Source organism: Nelumbo nucifera, chromosome 6, assembly GCF_055504915.1.
Source record: "Nelumbo nucifera cultivar China Antique chromosome 6, China Antique-T2T, whole genome shotgun sequence".
Taxonomy (NCBI): domain Eukaryota; kingdom Viridiplantae; phylum Streptophyta; class Magnoliopsida; order Proteales; family Nelumbonaceae; genus Nelumbo; species Nelumbo nucifera.
Window position 1 is genome coordinate 18,809,152 of NC_142654.1, and position 20,009 is coordinate 18,829,160.

General features: G+C 39.0%; 1 long non-coding RNA gene and 1 pseudogene across 2 annotated transcripts; one reads left to right on the top strand and one right to left on the bottom strand.

The window, feature by feature from the left end:
• Positions 1–9,650: 9,650 nt before the first annotated feature.
• On the bottom strand, positions 9,651–11,071 carry LOC104591234 (receptor-like protein 44 pseudogene; annotated as a pseudogene). The gene has a single exon (XR_016077718.1). The product of XR_016077718.1 is annotated as a receptor-like protein 44 pseudogene (transcript).
• Positions 11,072–15,089: 4,018 nt separating this feature from the next.
• Positions 15,090–16,030, top strand: LOC148790641 (uncharacterized). The gene is made up of 2 exons (XR_016077861.1): positions 15,090–15,302; positions 15,403–16,030. It is a non-coding gene; the product is annotated as an uncharacterized LOC148790641 (long non-coding RNA).
• Positions 16,031–20,009: the final 3,979 nt, after the last annotated feature.

Below are 20,009 nucleotides of genomic sequence, written 5' to 3' on the forward strand. Positions count from 1 at the left end.
GTTGGGGGACTTAACAGACAAAATGGAGGCTTGGATGTCTCGAGATGGGTGACCCAGGCGGTGGTGCCAGAGATCCTGTGACTGGCGATTGCTAACATGGGCAACAGGTTGACTAGTTGATGAAGACTGAGATTTGAAAGTCTTGAATGGGTAGAGTCCACTCTCAGTTGCTCTGCGATGAAGGGTCGCACCCGATGCTTTGTCCTTCGCAATAAAGCCAGATTCGTCAAAGATGAAGTAGCAATTGTTATCTTTAGAAAATTGGTAAGCAGATAAAGATTGGTGAAGCATTTGGGCAATGTAAAATATTTTTAAAGTGAAAGGAGGTGTGTGGTAAGTGTATTGTGGAGGAGCCAACATGCTTAATACCTAGCCCGTGACCTTTACCAGCTTGGACCTCGTCTGATCCTGAGTACTCAGGGGAAGAATGAGAAATATTACCGAGGTCAGGTGTAATGTGATGAGAAGCTCCAGTGTCAGAATACCAAGTAGTATCATCGAGGGCATCCCGTGCAGCAGCAGCCATAGCCATGAGTTTCTCAGGTGGTTGACGACCCTGAAAGGAGAGGTTGAGTCTTTGGAAGCAGTCAAGGGCAATATGACCTGTCTTATTGCATATTTGGCAGATAGGTCGGTTGCTGGGCATAGATGGACGGCTGTCAAAAGTGTGAACACGCCCAGAATTGTTTGGAAGAGGAAACTGAGATTTAGGTGAATTGTTGTTGTTTCGTCCTAAGTGTGGACGTTTGGTGGTATCAAAATCTTGTTGCTGCTGATGTGAACGCCCATTGTTAGGGCCTTTCCCGTATTGAGGTGAGCGGGCAGTTTTGTTTGCATTGAACGCAGATGTCGGTTCAGATGCAATGTCTTCTGCAAGAGACAACTCTTCACCAGTTAACAGGTCATGTAACTCTTCCAAAGTGACAGATTCAGTGCGAGATCTGCCACGTATGGTTGCAGCAAATGGGCGATAGGATTGAGGTAATCCATCCAATATGTAAATCTGCAATTCATCCTTCTGACACAGGGGATCCACAGGCTGCCAATTGATCACAGATTGCTTTGAATTTTTGCAAATACTCATTCATAGAAAGAGAACCTTTTTTGAGACGACGCAACGGTCGTCCAAGTGTAGAAACATGCTGTGAAATCCAAGTATGAAGAAAATTTCAGAAGATAGAGAAAATATTTCTCTGTATTACTTCAACTAAACTGTGCAAAGTGCATGATTACTATTTATACAAGAAATGAACCTATACAAAGTTGCCACGTAATGATTCCAGCTAACCTATTAACAAACTAACTAACTTGTATAACAGACTAACAGCTAACTAATAGCAGTAACAAACTTGATAACTGCTCAAGAATAAATAATATATATTCTGCACATCCCCCCCTCGAGTTGGAGCTTGAGTTTGATGTAAATCAAACTCAATTTGGTAGAAATGTGCTTAGGAAAAACAAAACCAGCCTTATACTTATCACGAACAAGATGACAATCAATCTTTAGGTGCTTTGTACATACCTAGAAGACTGGGTTGGCAGTAATATGTAAAGCTGCCATGTTATCGCACCAAAGACGGATTGCAAAGGAGGGCTGACTTGAAAATCCTGCAAAATATAACTAATCCACTGGAGCTCACAAACAATAGAAGCAAGGCTTCTATATTCTGCCTCAACTGAAGACCTGCTGACGGTGGATTGTTTCTTAGTCTTCCAAGAAATGAGAGAATACCCCAAATATATGCAGTAACCAGTGAGTGACTTGCGGGACTCCTTACATGCAGCCCAGTCTGCATCACAAAAGGCTTCAAGGGACAGATTATTATTAGATGAGAAAAACAAACCTCTGGAAGGTGTACCCTTGAGATACTTCAGAACATGAAGTGCTGCTTGCCAGTGATCTTGAGTAGGAGAGTGCACATATTGACTAAGGTGTTGGACAGCATAAGATATGTCTGGCCTTGTGAGATTGAGATACAACAACCTACCAACTAACCTGCGATATTTCTCTGGTTCATCCAAGTAACTACCAGTAGAAGAAAATTTTTGCCCCTTTGGCAATGGTGTAACAACAAGTTTAGCTCCAAGAAGGTCTGCATCTTGCAAAATATCTAACACATATTTTCTTTGATTGACATAAGTTCCATCAGAACCCCTTGCAATTTCAAGGCCTAAAAAATATTTAGCATACCCCATGTCTTTAATAGTAAACGTGTCATGAAGAAACTGTTTGACCTTCTTAATCTCAGACTCATGAGTCTCAGTAACAAGAACATCATCTACATACACTAATAAGGCTAAAAATGAAGTAGGAGAAAATGATCATGTGCACTTTCGACAAACCCATAAGCTTGAAGTTTAGCACAAAACTCAACATTCCATTGGCGAGAATCCTGCTTTAAACCATACAAAGGCCTTTTTAACAAGCAAACTTCATTTGGCTTAGCTTTAGTATAGCCTGGAGGTGGTAGCATAAAAGCTTTAGTATAGGTGTCGCTGAGGCATACCGATGTTCAATAATATCCCATGCCTGCTTGGAAGACTTCACACCAACCATATAGGGTAGGGCTGAAAGAGATAAGGTTGCTTGAATCCAAGATAATATCATCTAGTCTCGTTCATACCATGATGCAAACTCTGTGTTGTTTTTATCAGGTACGGGAAGAGATCCATCTACAATAGACATAAGACGATGAGCACGTAAAATTGGTTCAAAGAGAGATTTCCATAAGATGTAATTCATACCGTCAAGCTTGATTGGTATAACACTAGCGATGATGATGCGCAATCCGGCCACTCCTAGCTATAGGTGACTGGGCTCCTAGCTGGCGACGGGCGAGAGATACCTACGTGAAGAGAGATGAAGGAACCCAGGGTTGCTTATCCGACGGGAGCACTCCGATGCTTAAGTTAGTACTCAGTTGCGAGCTAGAAGAGAATGAGTTTGCAAGAAGATAAGAAAGCTAGAGAGTGGTGAATATGCGATGCCTTGGCCCCTGGGGGGTTGAAGTGTTTATATATTGACATCCTGACAGGTTTGGTGGGCTTGATCCCGAATCTCTACCACGGCGATATGTTGTCAGGTAACGTTTCGGAGTGACTGGCTATCATCGTCAGGACTGGGGAGCAGGTGGGCTAATGCAACTGTTGTAGGGTACGGTTCCGTTAGGCAGGAGACAACCTCCGGGGTTGGCAGGCACGACGCCGCCAGGCGAGAGACATGAGTGCAATCCTTAGAGTTGGCAGATATTGCACCGCCAGACAAGGGACGTGGGTGCAGTCTTCAGAGTTGGTAGGTACGGTTCTGTCAGGCAGGAAGCTTCTTGCGCGACGCCGGGCTACTTGACAACGAGCGACCCTGTAGCGAGCTACTTGGTGGCGAGCTATCCGTGACGAGCTGCTGGTGGCGTGCCGAGGTGATTCTGCCCGAGGCAAGTCGTCTTTGAGGTGGCCCACTTACTTGGGTTCGGACTGCTGAGAACTTGGTGTTGTTGTTTTAGTTCGTGAATTGGGATGGACTCAACCCGAAGTACCTTCAGCTCGAGACATTAGTGTATTCGAGCTCGTTCTGTAGCGAGCTGATACTTGCTGAGTTCTCCCATGCGTTGAGCCATGTCCACGTGCCGATCTACTCATATCGAATTGTCATTTATATCGAATCACGTACACGTATCACCCAATTATGAGGTCAGGCCAAATCACCCCTTATCCAGTGATATTGGCAATAACCAATGATGGTGAGCTTGTTGTGGTTGACGAAAGAGCTGATGTGGCACTTAAGTTTTCAGAGTGTTCAGGATGCAACGAAACCATAGATTTAGCAAGGAGAATGGACTGTGGTGCTGTTGAGCAAAGGCTGTAAATAGGAGGTTTGAAGAATTACAACTAAAACCCGATGGATTTGGGCAGCTGTTGTAGTATCTATTTATATGAAAGTTGGTACAAGAAGATTAAGATAGATTTTAGAGAGACAAGCCTCAATGGCTTGCCGTGATAAACTACAAGACTACAAGCTGAGATGGTTGCAACTGTATACAAGAGTCATGATGTATTCGGAGAGCGAAGGTGAGTGGCGTGGATGGAGGTTCCGTTATCAAAGCTAAAGTAAGTTTGTTTCAAAAAATAATACATGTTTTCAAAAAATAATACATGATATTAAATAACCACGTGAAAACATGTTCTTTTAAAAGTTTAAACTAAAAATTCAACAGCATGTTTCCTGTTTTAGTTTTGAATATAATCAAGAACATATTTTTTGTCATTTTTTGGTTTAAGAATCAATTCAAACCAGTTGGTGTTGTTTTGTTTTTAAGACTTGAAACAAGAAAAACAATTCTTATCGGAGAACACCCCCTAAATAGCATGGCTAACAAATCTTCTTCCTAATTTTACATGTTTAATGTGGTGGGTGGAGCGTTTTGACTATTCAAAAATCTGATTTTGAATATGAGATTTGACATAATCAAATCGAATTTGAATAATCTAATTTGATTCTATAAATATTCAAATTCAATCAAATATTTAATTCTTATATATAATATATAAAATATTTAAGGATAAAATATAAAAACCTCTATAGTTTAACTTTAGTAAAATCAAATTGAAATTTCCCCTATAATTTAACTATAGTAAAATCAAATTAAAATCAAATTGAGATTTGACATAATCAAATTGAAATTTCCCCTATAGTTTAACTTTAGTAAAATCTTCCCTTCTATTTTCAAATAAATGACAAACTCCCTTCCGTTAATGAACTAGACAGAAAACATTGAAAATTACAATTTTATCCTTATACAAACCATGCACTTATTTGCAAAATACAATTTTTACCTTTACTCGAGCAAGCAGACATAGTGCTCAGAATATTCCACTTCCCGGAATATTCTAGTGACGATTCTTCACCGGACGACGGAATATTGCAGCGGTTGTATTTGGAGTATTCATCACCGGACGATTCTTAACCGGACATAGTTCATCTTGCAGCGGTTGTGTTCGGAATATTCATCACCGGACGGCATCTTTGACTTTCCAAATTTTTCGGCGCCTACTTTTCACCAGACGACGGAATATTGCAGTGGTTGTGTTCGTTTTCATCTTGCAGCGGTTGTGCTCGGAATATTCTTCACCGGACGATTCTTCACCAGACATAGTTTGTTTTCATCTTGCAGCGGTTGTGTTCGTAATATTCATCACCGGACGGCATCTGTAACTTTCCAAATTTTTCGGCGAATATTCTTCATCGGACGACGGAATATTGAAGCGGTTGTGTTCGTTTACATCTTGCAGCGGTTGCGTTCGAAATATTCTTCACCGGACGTTTTTGGAGAAACTCTACTCTAGCCTTGCCTCTTCCGAAGTTCTACTCTAGCTGTAACCAAGTGGCAGAATAAGAATTGAATGATTTCTTGCTTTGTCTTTTTAGTGCATAAAGTATTTCAGAACCAGAAGTGCTGCCTGAGAAATTAAGGTCCAAAACTAATATTGAAGACGAACCCCAATAAGGTGATCGGTTACCATCTCTATCTACTGGTAAATCCCTAGCGAAATAAAATGAAGAGGGATATAGGGAAAACCATCTGGTCGAAATCTTTCTTTCTGGTTTCGTCATTCCTCTGTTCGTTCCTCTCCAATGGGACCGAAATCCTTTTGAGGGCAAAGGGTATTTTAGTAAACATAGGTACACAATAACTTGTATAAGGGTAAAATAGGTATTTTAAAAAAATTATCACCGGTTTAATGTTTTTCGTCTGATTTATTAACGGAAGGGAGGTTTTTGTGGATTTATTTGAAAATAAAATAAAGGATTTTGCTAAAGTTAAATTAGAGGGGAGGTTTTTATTATTGTCAGAAACTTCAAGGAAAGTTTTTGTATTTTACCCTATATTTAAATATTTTATATAATTTATAGTTATAATAATTAAATTATAAAAATAATTTATATACTTTATATAAATAAAATGCTTATTAATTACATACAATAATTGATTTATCAAATTCGAATTGAATCAAATATTCAAATATTGATTTTCAATATTCGTCAAATAGATATTGCTTGATTCAATTCGAATTTGATTTTAAGTCCCTAGTTTTGAATACATTTCCTTATTTTGGGTAAATTATAGTTAGCCCTAAGAACTTTGTTTTATGAAAAAGACGCCCTCCCCCCAGCCCACACACTCAAAAATAAAAAATAAAAAATAAAAAATCTAAAACACAGATTTTTCTCAAGACTCAAGACATTGATGAATTGATCATTCTCAAAGCCTATTGGGCTTGAATCATATACAAGCACAAACCCATACATATCCTTCGCTGAAATTTAGTTAAGCAGTGAGTATCCAATATTAAACTACTTGACCGAGTGGCTTTGATCCCACCTCAAAAAACCATTCATCCTAAAAACCTAAGCGCTTATAACCTGATTAATCCCAATGACGACCAAAATCAACTTCAACGATTATTACACGGTTTTAGCATAGTGGATGTACGTTTGAAAGAGTTATAGTTTGATCCTATTAAACTCTAATTCTGCAAACGCTGTACATGGTACCCCATTTAATGGGAGTCAAGATCCTTATGGCATGTACTTGAGTGGGATTTGACGCTTGCACCAATTACCATATTAAAAGAGTGCTAATTAGAGATGGTACGTTTTCACTGCCCATGTGACCAACACATAAAAGCAAAAGGTCATGAACATTTCTACTCTGCTTACTTGTATTTAACTTGGTGACTGCCTTAGCTACTCCATATCAGGCATTGAATTTTCCTTAGACATCTTAATTTTCTTCATTGTTAGAATGAAAAATAGGACAGTTTAAAACTCAGAAAGCACAGGTTCCTTGTGATCGTAGTCCAGATATTGTAGAGTTAATGAAGCAGGGATGGCAATTTGGCGCCAAACAAGATCACTCAAATCCCTTGAACAGCTGCAATTGGCAGGGGTCCCCCCCAGGCCCCATCTACTGTAACATGTAATGCTTGCAGGCTCCATTAATGGGTCTAAGCATATCAACTGTACCTTAGACCACCCATTTTGGTTGGTGGAGTCACCAAACCTTAGCTCCTCTAATTAAAAACACTTAACCCAACCTTTGGCTTAGTTTAGAAAGAAGAAGACAATTACACAAATATGTAAAGGTTACAAGTATATTATATCATATATAAGGTTTTGCACGGTACACATTTGTGCTTTACTCTTCTCAATCTGACCCTAAAATGTCATTTCCTTTTGTCACCTTATAAATAACTTACTGTGGTTGGCCTTTTGTCTGATTGTGTTTGAGTCAGAAAGATGAACCCAGTTGGTTTATTAATCTGGACCCAAAAAGACAACCGAGACCTTCTAGATGCCACAAGGGATGATGAGCAGGTAATAAGAAATGTTGATCTGGTAAGTTTTGTGGTGGATGGGAGACGGGAGACTGGAGAACCCTAAAGCTCAATCTCACTTCATCGATTAATCACGTAGGGTGTCAGTCATGGATCTCAACAACAGAAGTAGCAGAAATAAGGGCTGGGTTTTGTGAATCATCTCAAGAACTGCCACCCCTGATAAAAAGATCATGATCAATGGTGAAAAATGTTCCTTTTTTGGTTATTAAGGCTAAGTTTGTATTTGTTCTCCTTCCAAACTGAGCTTAATGCTGTATTTGATTGCAGTGTAATTTTATTTGCACTAGTACAAATGTATGTGAGTGCAAATGATAAAAAAAATGCATATTCTCATTTCATTTTATTTGGGGGTTTTACTTTATTCTGTTTCATGTCTTAATTTATTTTATTTGTATTACAATCAAACAAAATAAGTTAAAATTTAAAATAAAAATAGGTCAAAATTTGCACTCAAATTATTTGCACTGTCATAATTTTGCATCAATGCAAATTTATTTACATTGCAACCAAACACAACCTAAGGCTCAGTGTGAAAAAGAGTACAAACCAAAAATCTCTAGAAAATAATACAAAATGCAAAGTTTTACACTATATATTTATATTTGTACTGCTTCCAAACTGAGCCAAACCCTTCACCACTTAAATTGTTGAATAAGGCACTCTACGCTAAAATTTTCCCCCACTAAAAACTGTAATTGTGATCCCTCCAACAGTGATCCTTTCTGGATCCCCAGTTATTATAAGTAAAAGAAAAGGGAAATTGATTTTCTAATCAAGAAAGGAATAAAGTGAAAAAAGAGGTTTATTTTTTTTTCGTGATCGAAGGAGAAAAGAAAGAGAAGAAAGAAAATTCAAAAGAACCTAGAAAAACGTACCCCACAAACCGCAATCATGGAAACCACTAATGCCCATTACCTAGACAACAGAGTCCTCCAATAACAAATTGATGCAAGAAAAGGGATGGCATTATTATGGTGGAATATGCAAGTTGACTGTTTTCCTTTCAAATTAAGCTTAATTCCATTATTCCAGCCTTCCATTTCATTGAGTAGATCCAAAAGTCTTCGCACTAAATTGCCAATGCGTTGCATACAACAAACTCAGTTCCTGGCAAGCTAAGGATTATCAATTTCTAACATCAATGATATCGACCAAAAGAAAGAAAGAAAAAAAAAAAAAAAAAGGCTAAGGGAATTATGTGGAGGCTGTTGGCTTTAAGGCCTACAGTATGAATTGCATGGCCACCTAGAAGGATAAATATACCGCAAGGTCCGCAAAAATGCGTATTGCACTTATTTTCCTCTCTCTCTCTCTCCATTTAAACATGTCAGGTGGGAGGGAGTGGTGTAACCTGTAAGTGATCAAAACCAAACCATGTGTTCAGTGTTGTGTGCCGTGGAGTCGTAGAGAAGAACTCTCTCAACCCCGTACTGCATCAGCCATGTGTTCGACTTGTTGTGTGAAAGAGGGGGAAAGGAAACTATGAGCTATCTATCAAACTCTACACAAAATAGAACCTTCTCCTACTCAAAACAGCCTCAGCCTCTAAAGGGCCATTGATGCTCATAATAACATTAGAACTTATAACCCATCCATCAAATTAGATGGATCCGAAGCATTCCAAATTTAACTAAAAACCCCTCCCCCTCCAATCATATCTGAACCACGGGGGCCATGTGCATGCTATGGAACCCACCGTTGAACGGGTCCCACCAAGACAATCCATGGCAATACCAATCCCTTCTATCAATTATACCCCACCCATGAGCACAATCCAACAGAAAAAAAATAAACCCACAAATAGAAAAAGAAAAAATTTGTTTTTGGATCCATAATTCATCCACTCAACCAGTTTTCCCACCTCAACTCAACAAAGAATCACAGATTACAGATCAGACCCTTTATGTTGTGCTGCAGCTCTGACTTCGGCTACAAGTTTTCGTTTGCATAACAAGCAAGTCCAAAGTCACATTAATGTGCATATCCATTAATAAATGAACAACAGTATTCTGTTCTGTTTTTCAGTAGTGTACAAGGATAACTTAAAGCGAGCTTTGTAGAAAATTCACCACACAATGACACAATCCAAGGTCCCCCACCCCCTCTTTGCCATTCAAATCAAAACTGTAGAGTACAGAGACGGTGTTCATGGCAAGGAAAAATGGAGCCCATTGAAAAGAGATCTACAGTCCTCCATAAGTGAAATAAAACACTAATAAAAATCAATAAATTACACTTGTTTGAATGAGAGATTGGTGAACGTATTCGCTTTAGCAATCCATATTTGAATTAGTTTACATTTTGAGTAAAATAAAATCAAGAAAAATACAAATGGTTAAAGAGAGGGAAAAAAAAGGCTCCAAAGATCAGTGAAATCCCAACAATAAAAAGTCAAAAACCCAGAAAAAGAAGAACTCACATCCTCTGTCTTTCTAGTTACCAAACTCAACCGACAATGGGTTCATTCAATCATACCTGAAATTTCTCTTATGCATCTTTCAACTAATGTATTTCAATAATCAGGCATTAGCTGACTGATCTTCCCCTCTTCACCGGCCATCCCCTGCTCTGTAACCCTCAACCAAATACAGACAGCAGTAAAACTAAGCACCAAGCTCAAGAACCCACTCCCCAAACCGATTCCGACGATCGCCATCACGGACAACCCTTTTGTCTTCAACGGCGGCAATGGGTAGCCATAAACGTCCTTGTTTCCTTCAAATGAACTGGCATTGAACTTGGGGAGATTCCCAGTTCGGTTCCCCAGCGAAGGAGGGATAGGCCCCGAAAGCCGATTATTAGAAACATCAAAAGCCGATAACCTTACCAACGAACCCAATTGCTGGGGAATCGGTCCGGTGAGCTGATTGTCATGGAGATCTATAACGTTGAGGTAGGCGCACATAGCGAGCTGAGGGGGTATTTCGCCGGAGAGGCGGTTGGAGGAGAGATTGAGGACGGCGAGGTTGAGGAGCAATTGGAGATCGGGAGGGATGGGTCCGGTGAGGAAGTTGGAGGAGAGGTCGAGAGCCTGAAGGTTGGTGCAGTTGGAGAGGAAGGGGGAGATGGAGCCCCTGAGAGAGAGGTTGGTGAGGGAGAGCTTGTAGATGCGACCGTTGTTACAGGTTGCGCCTTGAAGGTATGAGTTGAAGCCGCTACAAGGGTTAGCGAAGGTGGCTTTGGTCCAGTTCTTAAGGCTGTTTGTTGGGTCTACGAGGGATTGTTTTAGGTTTGTGAGGCAGGCTTCGTCGTATGGATCTGATGAACATGGTGGGAGGTAGGCGCAGGTTAGCAAGAACAGAAAGAAGGGAACATAGAACCCCATTTGAGAATTGAGATTGAGAGAGAATCAACGAGGGGATGTCGGTTTTTCCTTCCTTTTTGCACTTGGTGTAGATTTTTCTTTCTTTCTTTCTATTTTTTACTCGGAAGTCGGAAGAAAGAAAAAAACTTGTTCCACTTCTTTCTTCTCTTCTACTTTGATTTCTTCCTTCCCCCAGTCTGCTATCAAAATTTCTGGGGATTGGCGTACGTTAGCAGTGGCAGGGGAAGGGCAAGAGTGATGAGTGCCAGAACTCTGAAACTTTTCATATATATTTCGTATTGGGTTTTAGTTTTAGTAAGGGGAGTGACGAGAGAGAGAGAGAGTGGAGGTCAATACCCAGTAGCTTGGGCCTGCGGAGCATGGTAATTGAATATGCTGAAGCCTTAATCTGCGCATATGTGGCGTAGGATAGTGACAGCAGTGTCTAAAAGAAGGAAGTGCATTTATTTTATTTTACTTGTTTATTTCAATTTTCAAAGGCTGGTGGATGATGAGTTTTTAGTTTTTAGTTTATACCTCTATTTCTATTTTCTAAAGATTTGATCCGTCGATTCCGTTCGAAGGAACGGATTTTTTATTTTATAAATTTTTCCTTTTTTTTATTATTAACGTATTAAAAAATAACGACCATTAGATCTTGTTTGACCAGCTTTCTGACCTCTTTCTTGGATCAAATGGTATCGGGCATTGGGTGCGACCATGCGACTACGATTTTGGCATTTGGCAACTTCGTGTTGCCATTTTGCCTACGATGATTCATGAGTCGGGCTTAACACCCGTGATAAGGGCCATAATCCCAGTCTGGCTGGTCTGGGTTATGGGTCAATAACCTTTATTTATAATATTAAATTTATAATCATATGCCATTTATATCTATATCCATATTATATATAATGGATGGGTGTGGCGAGAGATCCTTAAATTTGTCTTTTTGCTTCTCTGTTGAATGTAAAGCTTTTGCTAAGCTATGTTGTTGGTTTTATAGATGAAGATGAATTCTATTGTGTCTAAGGAGTCTAGCTTCAGTCAGGACAAAACCCGTTCGAATAGCCGTCCGTTGGGAATATATTCATAATTATGTGATTTATTTCATAGGAGATATTTTTAATACAATATTGTAAGAGGCTGCTCGAAGGGTGGGAGCACGGATTTGCCCTAATAGAAGTTGAAGGAGATGTCAAGGTTGTCATCCAATATTTACTGGAGGTCTCTGCTTCACCTTTTTGGCGAATAAATACCATTCTTGCCGATTGTAAATAGATGTTATTGCCTTTCTCCAACTATTCGGTGGTTTTTTGTGCATAAGTTTTGTAAGGTGGTTCATAAACTATCAAATTTGCTTTATCTTTAGTTAAACCTTTTACTTGGGCGGTCCTCTCTTCCTTTCTTTTGGAGGCCTTGAATTTTAATGTGTCCATTAAATAATGTTTAATGATATCCTTTGCCAGTTAAGACGTAAAAAAAGAAAAAAAAAAAGAAGAAATGGAAACTTGTTTTGAATTTATTATAAGTTGAATCTAAATTCTATATATCACATATGATTATTACTTATTTGCAGATATGTATATCATGTGCTATTACACTAATATAAAACAGTGGGTTGTTTACAAAAACACATTTGTCATGGATTTACAATAACTAACCTATCCATAGTTTAGATTTTATTAAAACATCCTATAGTTTGCAAACAATTCAACCTTCTATTAAGAATTCTTAGGATTTTTGTCTAGGGGTGTAAATAGACTGAATTTGAATCGAATCAAGAAATATCCGAATTCAAATCCGATTAAAAAATTCGATATCCAACAGATATTGAAAATTAGTATTTTAATTCGAGTTCAATTAAATATCTGAATACTCGATTCGATTTGATTTTGACCAATTAATTATTTTAGAAAGTTAATAAATATTTTATTTATATAATTTAATTATTATATATAAATTTTATAGATATATATAAGAATTAAATAATCAGTCAAATTCGGATATTTATCGAATCGAATCAAATTAGGTCATATTTGAATTCGACTGATTAGATATTTGAATTATCCGAATTCAATTTGATTATGTCGAATATTGATTTTGAAATCGGATTTTTGAAAACCACTGACACCCCTATTTCTATCTAAAAATGGTAATGTAACCATACAAATAGAGAAGATAAATGTTTGAGAGCATGAATCCATGATTTTTTATTCCAAAAGTACCCATAAAAATTTGTGTCAAGCTTCTAGAAAGAAACAAGATTTGACTTTCAAATCTATCAAAAATTTTCTGCTTTAGCAAAATGAAGAAGAGAGAAAACTTGTAGTAAAAATTAAAAGATGAATATATAAAAATAGAAAATTTATAAAATCCCATAAATTAGAGAAAACTTATAATAAAAATTGAGCATATCTCTGATATCATTTTTTATCACACTGAACAAAATGTGTATGATAAATAAGAATTGTCTTTATCAACGATGAAAAGCTTTTTAAAAATACAAAACACAGACAAAGGAGATTTAATATTTGACCCATGACTTGTTGATTGAATTTTACTCTAAGATTTCACACTCCAACCGGATGAGTTAACCAAGTCAATAGTTATTTTTTATATAAAAGGAGTTTGGTAGTGATATGGTTGCAGAATTCTTTAATTGTAGGTGATGGATCAACCAAATGGTTTAATCTTGGGTTGAAAATGTTGGTTCTTATAAAGGGAGGCTGTTTCCTTTGGTTCCGGTTATATGGGTTTATGGGGGAGTATACTGGATATAGACCTAACTTTTGGTATGTTTTTTAAAAAAAGAAAAAAAAGAAAAAAAAGAAAAGAAAGACATTGACATTTATTTTACACAAAGACGCAACTCTCGTATGCAAAAGTCAAGCACTGTTTGTAGGCACTAGAACAATTAAAAAGAAAAAAAGTCAAGCACTGTTTGTCAAAAACATGTTTTTGGGTGAGGCTCCTACTGATTAGGCATTCATTCTTATAATTTGCCTTCACAACATATGCAAGAAAATAAAAATTAGGCAATATGTGAAAAGATCAATTTATTTATTAAGATTCGGTTTAAAAGGAATATAAATATAAATATATAGAATGCAAAACCTTGTATTTTGTATATATTTATATTTGTATTCATTCCAAATTAAGCCCAATTTCAAAAGAATACAAATAAAATGTACAGTGCAAATACAAGATCTATAATATGATTCATAGGTCAAATATGAAATCTTTCCTGTTTTATTTTTGTTTTCATTTAAGTCTTTTTCGTCATTCTATGTTTATAATGATAAGTATCACATTAATTTATCTCTCCTTCACCTGCCTTTGTAATCACTGGATAGTAGGGCAGTGTAGTGATAATGGTGTTGTAACATCATGATGTGATTTTACTACATTTTTATACAAAACTTCCTCCTTTGAATAATTATGATATGAGGGGTTGATGCATATAACCTAAGTGGTTGAAAGATTAAATCGTTTGATCCGGTCTATGATTTATAGGTCAAATATGAACTCTCTTTCGTGTTTTATTTTTGTTTTCATTTAAGTCTTTTTCGTCATTAACAAAAATTAGTTTTTATTCATCATACTTGTTTTATGTTTAATATAATAAATTGATTTATTTGACCTAAGCAATTGAATTGCTAACATACCAGTCTCTCACTTAGATAAAAATGGTTCCATTTTGGGTTGGCCTCAAAAATATTTGTAAGGAATGTGCTTGTTTTTACGTGAAACTAATTTCTTCCTCCTTTACCACATTTTCACACTAAAAATGGTGTGGCTTCATTTTCCAAGAATTGAGAACTTTAACCCCAGCTTTTTCACATCCCATCTCATGACATTGAGGGATGCAATTTGGGTGGTTTGGTAGGATTGAGGGTAGACCTGTTCATGGGCTGAGCCAGGCTGGGTTCGAGTCGGCTTTTTCTCTTCATTATCAAAATTTTTTCAGGTTCAAGCCCGAGCCCAGCCCAACTAACGGGCCTACAACTTGGGCCCAAGTCTGGCCCTTATAAAAAGCCCAAAACTCGGGCCGAAGCCGAAACCCGACCTAACAAAATAATTGCTTTTTCTTTGCCAGTTCCTGAGAGTCTAAGCTCGCCTCTAAGAGTGAACGGTGCCAGAGTTCATCACCAATTCAATTCCTGAGAGTCTAAGAGTGAGGAGAACTGAAGGTCTGTTTGGTTTTAGGGAATAAGACACCGGAATCAGAATCAAAATGGGTCATTCCAATTCCGGATGTTTGGTCAACCGGAATGGGAATGAATAGGCGGAATGTGATTCCCGACACCCTCCCCCGGAATGTGATTCCCATTCCGCCTACAATCAAAATCAGAAGCATTGGTGGCTTCACAAAAGAAAGGTGGGTTTCACTTTCTATGCTTCGTTATTCGTTTTTTCTTACTGATGATCTACTGTGGGGGATTCGATTTATCACCTTCCCTCCCCTGCTGCTACTGTTGGTGTTTCACTTTGGGTTTTTCGGACTGCCCTGCGGTCGACTTAGTTGATCTTCTTTTTTCGGGTTTTCTTCTTGCTTTTGGTTTGGTTTGAACGATTTCAAATTGACCCATCCTCACCAGTGAGGCCTTTATTTCTGGGTTCCTTCTGTTCGATTTATTCAATGGCATTGTTTGATTACACCGGAACTCCATCTTAACTGACCTGCATTTTCTTCTCAGGTCGTAGACAAATATGTAAAAGACGCTCGACTACTAATCGCAACCCAGGAGCAGTAGGAGATCGCCTCGGCCCTCAACCTCTTCGATGCCGCTCTTGCCCTCTCTCCACGGCTTGAGTCGGCTCTGGAGCTCAAAGCTCGATCCCTCCCCTACCTCTGGCGCTTCAAGGAGGTCACCGACATGCTCCAAGAGTACATTCCGAGTTACAAGATGGTCTACGAGGAATCGTCCCTCTCCTCCAATAACTCTTCTCAGCAGCTCTAAAGGAAGCGAGTTAAGCTCCTCTCGTCTGACAACTCATCAGACTTTGCAGATCATAAACCTTCATTCAAATGCTTCACTGTGTCCGACTTGATGAAGAAAGTCATGGCCGGCCTCTAGAAAAACTGTGAAAAGGTAGGCCAGTGGAGGTAATTTCCTCGTTTATTTCTCCATCTATTACCATTTAGCTACTTCTTTTGTTTCGATTGTATCCTGCTTTTTTGCTCGGTTCATTCAAAGTTCAAACTGAGACCATTAAAATTTTCGAGTTTTTTTGCAAAATTATTGTAATTTCTACAATTTTCTGATTTTCTTGTAATTTCTGCAATTTCTACAATTTTTGCATAATTTGAGGTATTTTCATGCATTTTTTGCTTTTTTATTTTTATTAGGGGCAAAATTGGAAATCAAGGCTTATTCCGATTCCAGCCTCTTGATGAACCAAACAACATTAATCGGAATACGATTCCTATTCCTGTTTGAACCAAACAGGTGGGGGGAATAGACCATTCCGATTTCGATTCCAAGAGATTCCCATTCCGATTCCAATCACGAACCAAACGGACCTTGAGAATAGTGCCTGAGTTCGTTGTCTTCGCCGGTTCCTGAGAGTTTGAGCTCGCATCTGAGAGTGAACGGTGCCTGAGTTTGTCACCATTTCGGTTCCTAAGAGATTGAGAGTGAACGGTGTCTGAGTTTGTCACCATTTCGGTTCCTGAGAGTCTAAGAGTGAGGAGAACTAAGAACGGTGCCTGAGTTCGTCGTCTTTTCCTGAGAGTTTGAGCTCGTCTCTGAGAGTGAACGGTGCCTGAGTTCGCCGCCGGTTCGATTCCTGAGAGTCTGAGAGTGAGGAGAACTGAGAGTGAGAATTGAGAACGGTGCCTGAGTTCGTCGTCGCTGGTTCCTGAGAGCTTGAGCTCGCCTCTGAGAGTGAATGGTGCCCGAGTTCATCGCCGGTTCGGCTCCTGAGAGTCTAAGAGTGAGGAGAGCTAAGAACGGTGCCTGAGTTCGTCGTTGTCACCGGTTCCCAAGAGTTTGAGCTCGCCTCTAAGAGTGAACAGTGCTTGAGTTCATCATCGGTTCTAAGAGTCTGAGAGTGAAAGTGAGGAGAATTGAGAAGATGATGAAAAGAGGGAAATGGGAAAGGATTAGTCAGTTTTAGGAAATTAGGGTTTAGAAGAAACTTTAAAAAGTCGGGTTGGGCCAGGCTTTTTTGACAAATCCTGAGCCCGACCCAAAAAATAGTCAAGCTTGGCTTTTAGGCCTGAGGTCAAGCCCATGGGCTAAAATTCATGTTCAAACCCGTCTGGGGTCAGGCCGGCTTGTTGGGCTACCCGGCCCATGAAGAGGTATAGTTGAGGGTTGGCTTAGGGCTAAACCTAAGGTACAAACTTCTAGTTCATGCATGACCCAACCCAAGGTGAAGCTCGACTTTTCAAACCTAGGCCCAAATCAATTCAGGCTTGAGTTGGGTTGGGTCAGCCTAGGGAAGGTTGGTCTGGTTTGAACAAATTTATAAATATATTTTTGTACAAACACCTTGCAAGTTTTTGTTGGGTTGGGTTTAGGACATTAACCCAAACCCAACCCAAGTTAGCAGTCTTGAATTTTTTGACCAGGTCTAATCCAACTAGGAATGGCAATGGGGTGAGTTCGGGGCAAGGATCATATTCCTCGTCCTCGACCCCAACTCTGATCCCCACCAGGGATAAAATTATCTTCCATCCCCGATTGCCAACGGGGATGGATTCCCTACGAGGACCCGAACCCCTGAATTTTTTTTAGGTGATAATACTTTTTTTGAAAAATAAATTTACTTAAAATAAATAAAAAAATTTAAATTATAAATAATGTTTTAAAATTGTTTTAATATATATATATATATATAATCAGGGTCGAGGCAGAAACCTCAATCCCATCCCCAACCCAACCCGAATCAAAAATTCCTATTAAAACCCATTCCCTTCACAACCCCATTGGGTCGGAGAAATCGAATCCCATCGGGATGGAGAAAATTACCATCCCTAAACCCTAACACTCAAAAACTCGGTCAGTCCAAACTTATGTAAAAAAGCTAGGATCGATTCCACCCAAATTGCAGTCATATTTGACACACACACATAAAAAACAACATTAGAGAATGTTCCTTTTGTTTTTCCCTTTTCATTCCACAAAAAAAATGCAACCTTAGTGACGTGGAGCGGTGGAGGTCCGCTTGGCGTTATTTGCGGAATTCACCAATTGATAAGCCACACTCATTTTGTTTATAAGTAGCGAGTGCACCACTTTACAATATATTTTATTTTATTTTGGTGTCCCATCGGAAATATTTAAAAGTAAAGAGCATGCAGATTTATACTAATCATAGTTAGTGAAAGTTGTGAGTTGTCCCTTCCCTTTTTCTAATTTGTATCTTTTTCTCTTTTTTCTTGCTGGTAACTTGTCAAACATTTATTCATACAAGTACCAGCTTTATGGCAAGGTGCCAACTGGCTAATTGGTAAAATCTCCTGTTAATTGTAGCGTAGATTTGGTATCACATCTCACTAAAGGTTTGGAGAATGAACTATACCTGTTGAACAATTGACCCGTGACCCAAAGATGAAAATGGTTCAGCTTTTAGGTTCATTTTCAACATAATGGTGTAGCCCCATGGAGCCCAAAAACCAGCTCCATGGAAGTTCTTTAAATGAGGAACTAACCGCCCCGCCACCTATCCAACTCACGCCAGACGCTGGCATGACCACCATATCAGCAGTACATAAAAATCAAAAGATGCGAATTGGGATCTGCTCACAATAGAACACATTCCAACACGCTTCCAACAAGATATAATACCGCATATCTCAGGTTCAGTTCACACAAGACGGTTGCCAACAACTCCGGACTGGCTTGGGTTGGGTACATGGGTGTCTACTACTGCTTACTGGTACTGGACTGAACATATATAGATTTGACCCGATCCGACCCGACTCCTGGTGGTAGGCTGGTACCCAGTAGGCAGTACCCACCATCTTTGTGTCTCATCAGGTGCAATCTGGAGACACTACGCCAATAACGAGGAGGACTTTAGCCTTTAGGGGGTCGGTCCTTAACTTACGTAAAAGAAAAACAAAGGCCTAACATGAATGTCCACAAACCAACATATTATTATTGTTTGGTCGTTCGTCCCCCAAAAGGGTAACCTGAATTCTATTGAGACAAGCCCAACATTTCCTTATTGGACTTTTAACTTTATTTGGGTTTTTTTCCTCAATTATTACTTTTAACAACTACTATTAGGTGAGGCCCTCCACCCCATATCTCCCTCTCACGGTCACGGATTCTCCTCCTCATCCTCACACAGCAGCCCACCAGTCATGGTCGTGGGCCATGACCCACAAAGCACCTTGGCCCAAAAATCATGTCACTTCACTCGCACACAAGCCTTACCAGTTAAATCAAACAGCTAAGCGTTGTAGTAATGGAGTTGGAGGGATTATACTCGACAAGTGATGGATGATATGATCTCTCATATCTGTGGGATTTTATGTGGACACATAAATGCATAAAATAATAAAGAAATTAAAAAAGAAAGAAAGAATTTTGTTGCCTGGGGCATGAATAACTAGGGAACAGTAGACACAATGGATAGGGAGAGATGGGACAAGGTCACGTTTGGAGTGGGAATTGGACGTGACCCATTAATTGTATCCACTTGACCACATTACATGGAAAGGTACTCTTTACCGTTTTTTTCTTCCAAAGGGCCCCTCAACACTAGAATTGGGCTCTGCTCCTCACGCAGGGCGCTTCACAAAGATTGCACATGCATATCCCACCGTGCATTGGGAACATCTCCCATAAATAGTAACACATATAAGTAAGGGTAGGATGTGCATGTGAGGTCGGTGTGAGGCGCCATATGTGAGGAGCAGATCCGGTCTCGCTTAAAGATGCTATTTCTTGTCTAGCTTTGTGCTTCAATCTCTCTTCTGGACCTATCTGTGTTGCATTTTGCCGCTTCCTTGCTTCCTAATCCAATCAAAATTACGTACGTAGCTCCTCCTACAATGCAACCTACCAAATTATACAGTGCAAAGGAATGAGTCACAGCTAGCGTATAGTAAATTTGCGTTTCAAACCACAAGCATGAACAACAACACGTGATCAGAAAGTCATACAAGATAACTACTGTGACTGTGTGGAGATTACAAATTAAAGAGCCCAAACTATACAAGGGTAGCATCCCAAAATTTATGGGCTCTTTCCTGTTGCAGGGTAATGTAAAATTAAAAGATGGCCCATCAACTTGGTGTGTGATATAGGGATGGGAGGAGCAAGTTGAAACCTTTCTGTTCTTCTCC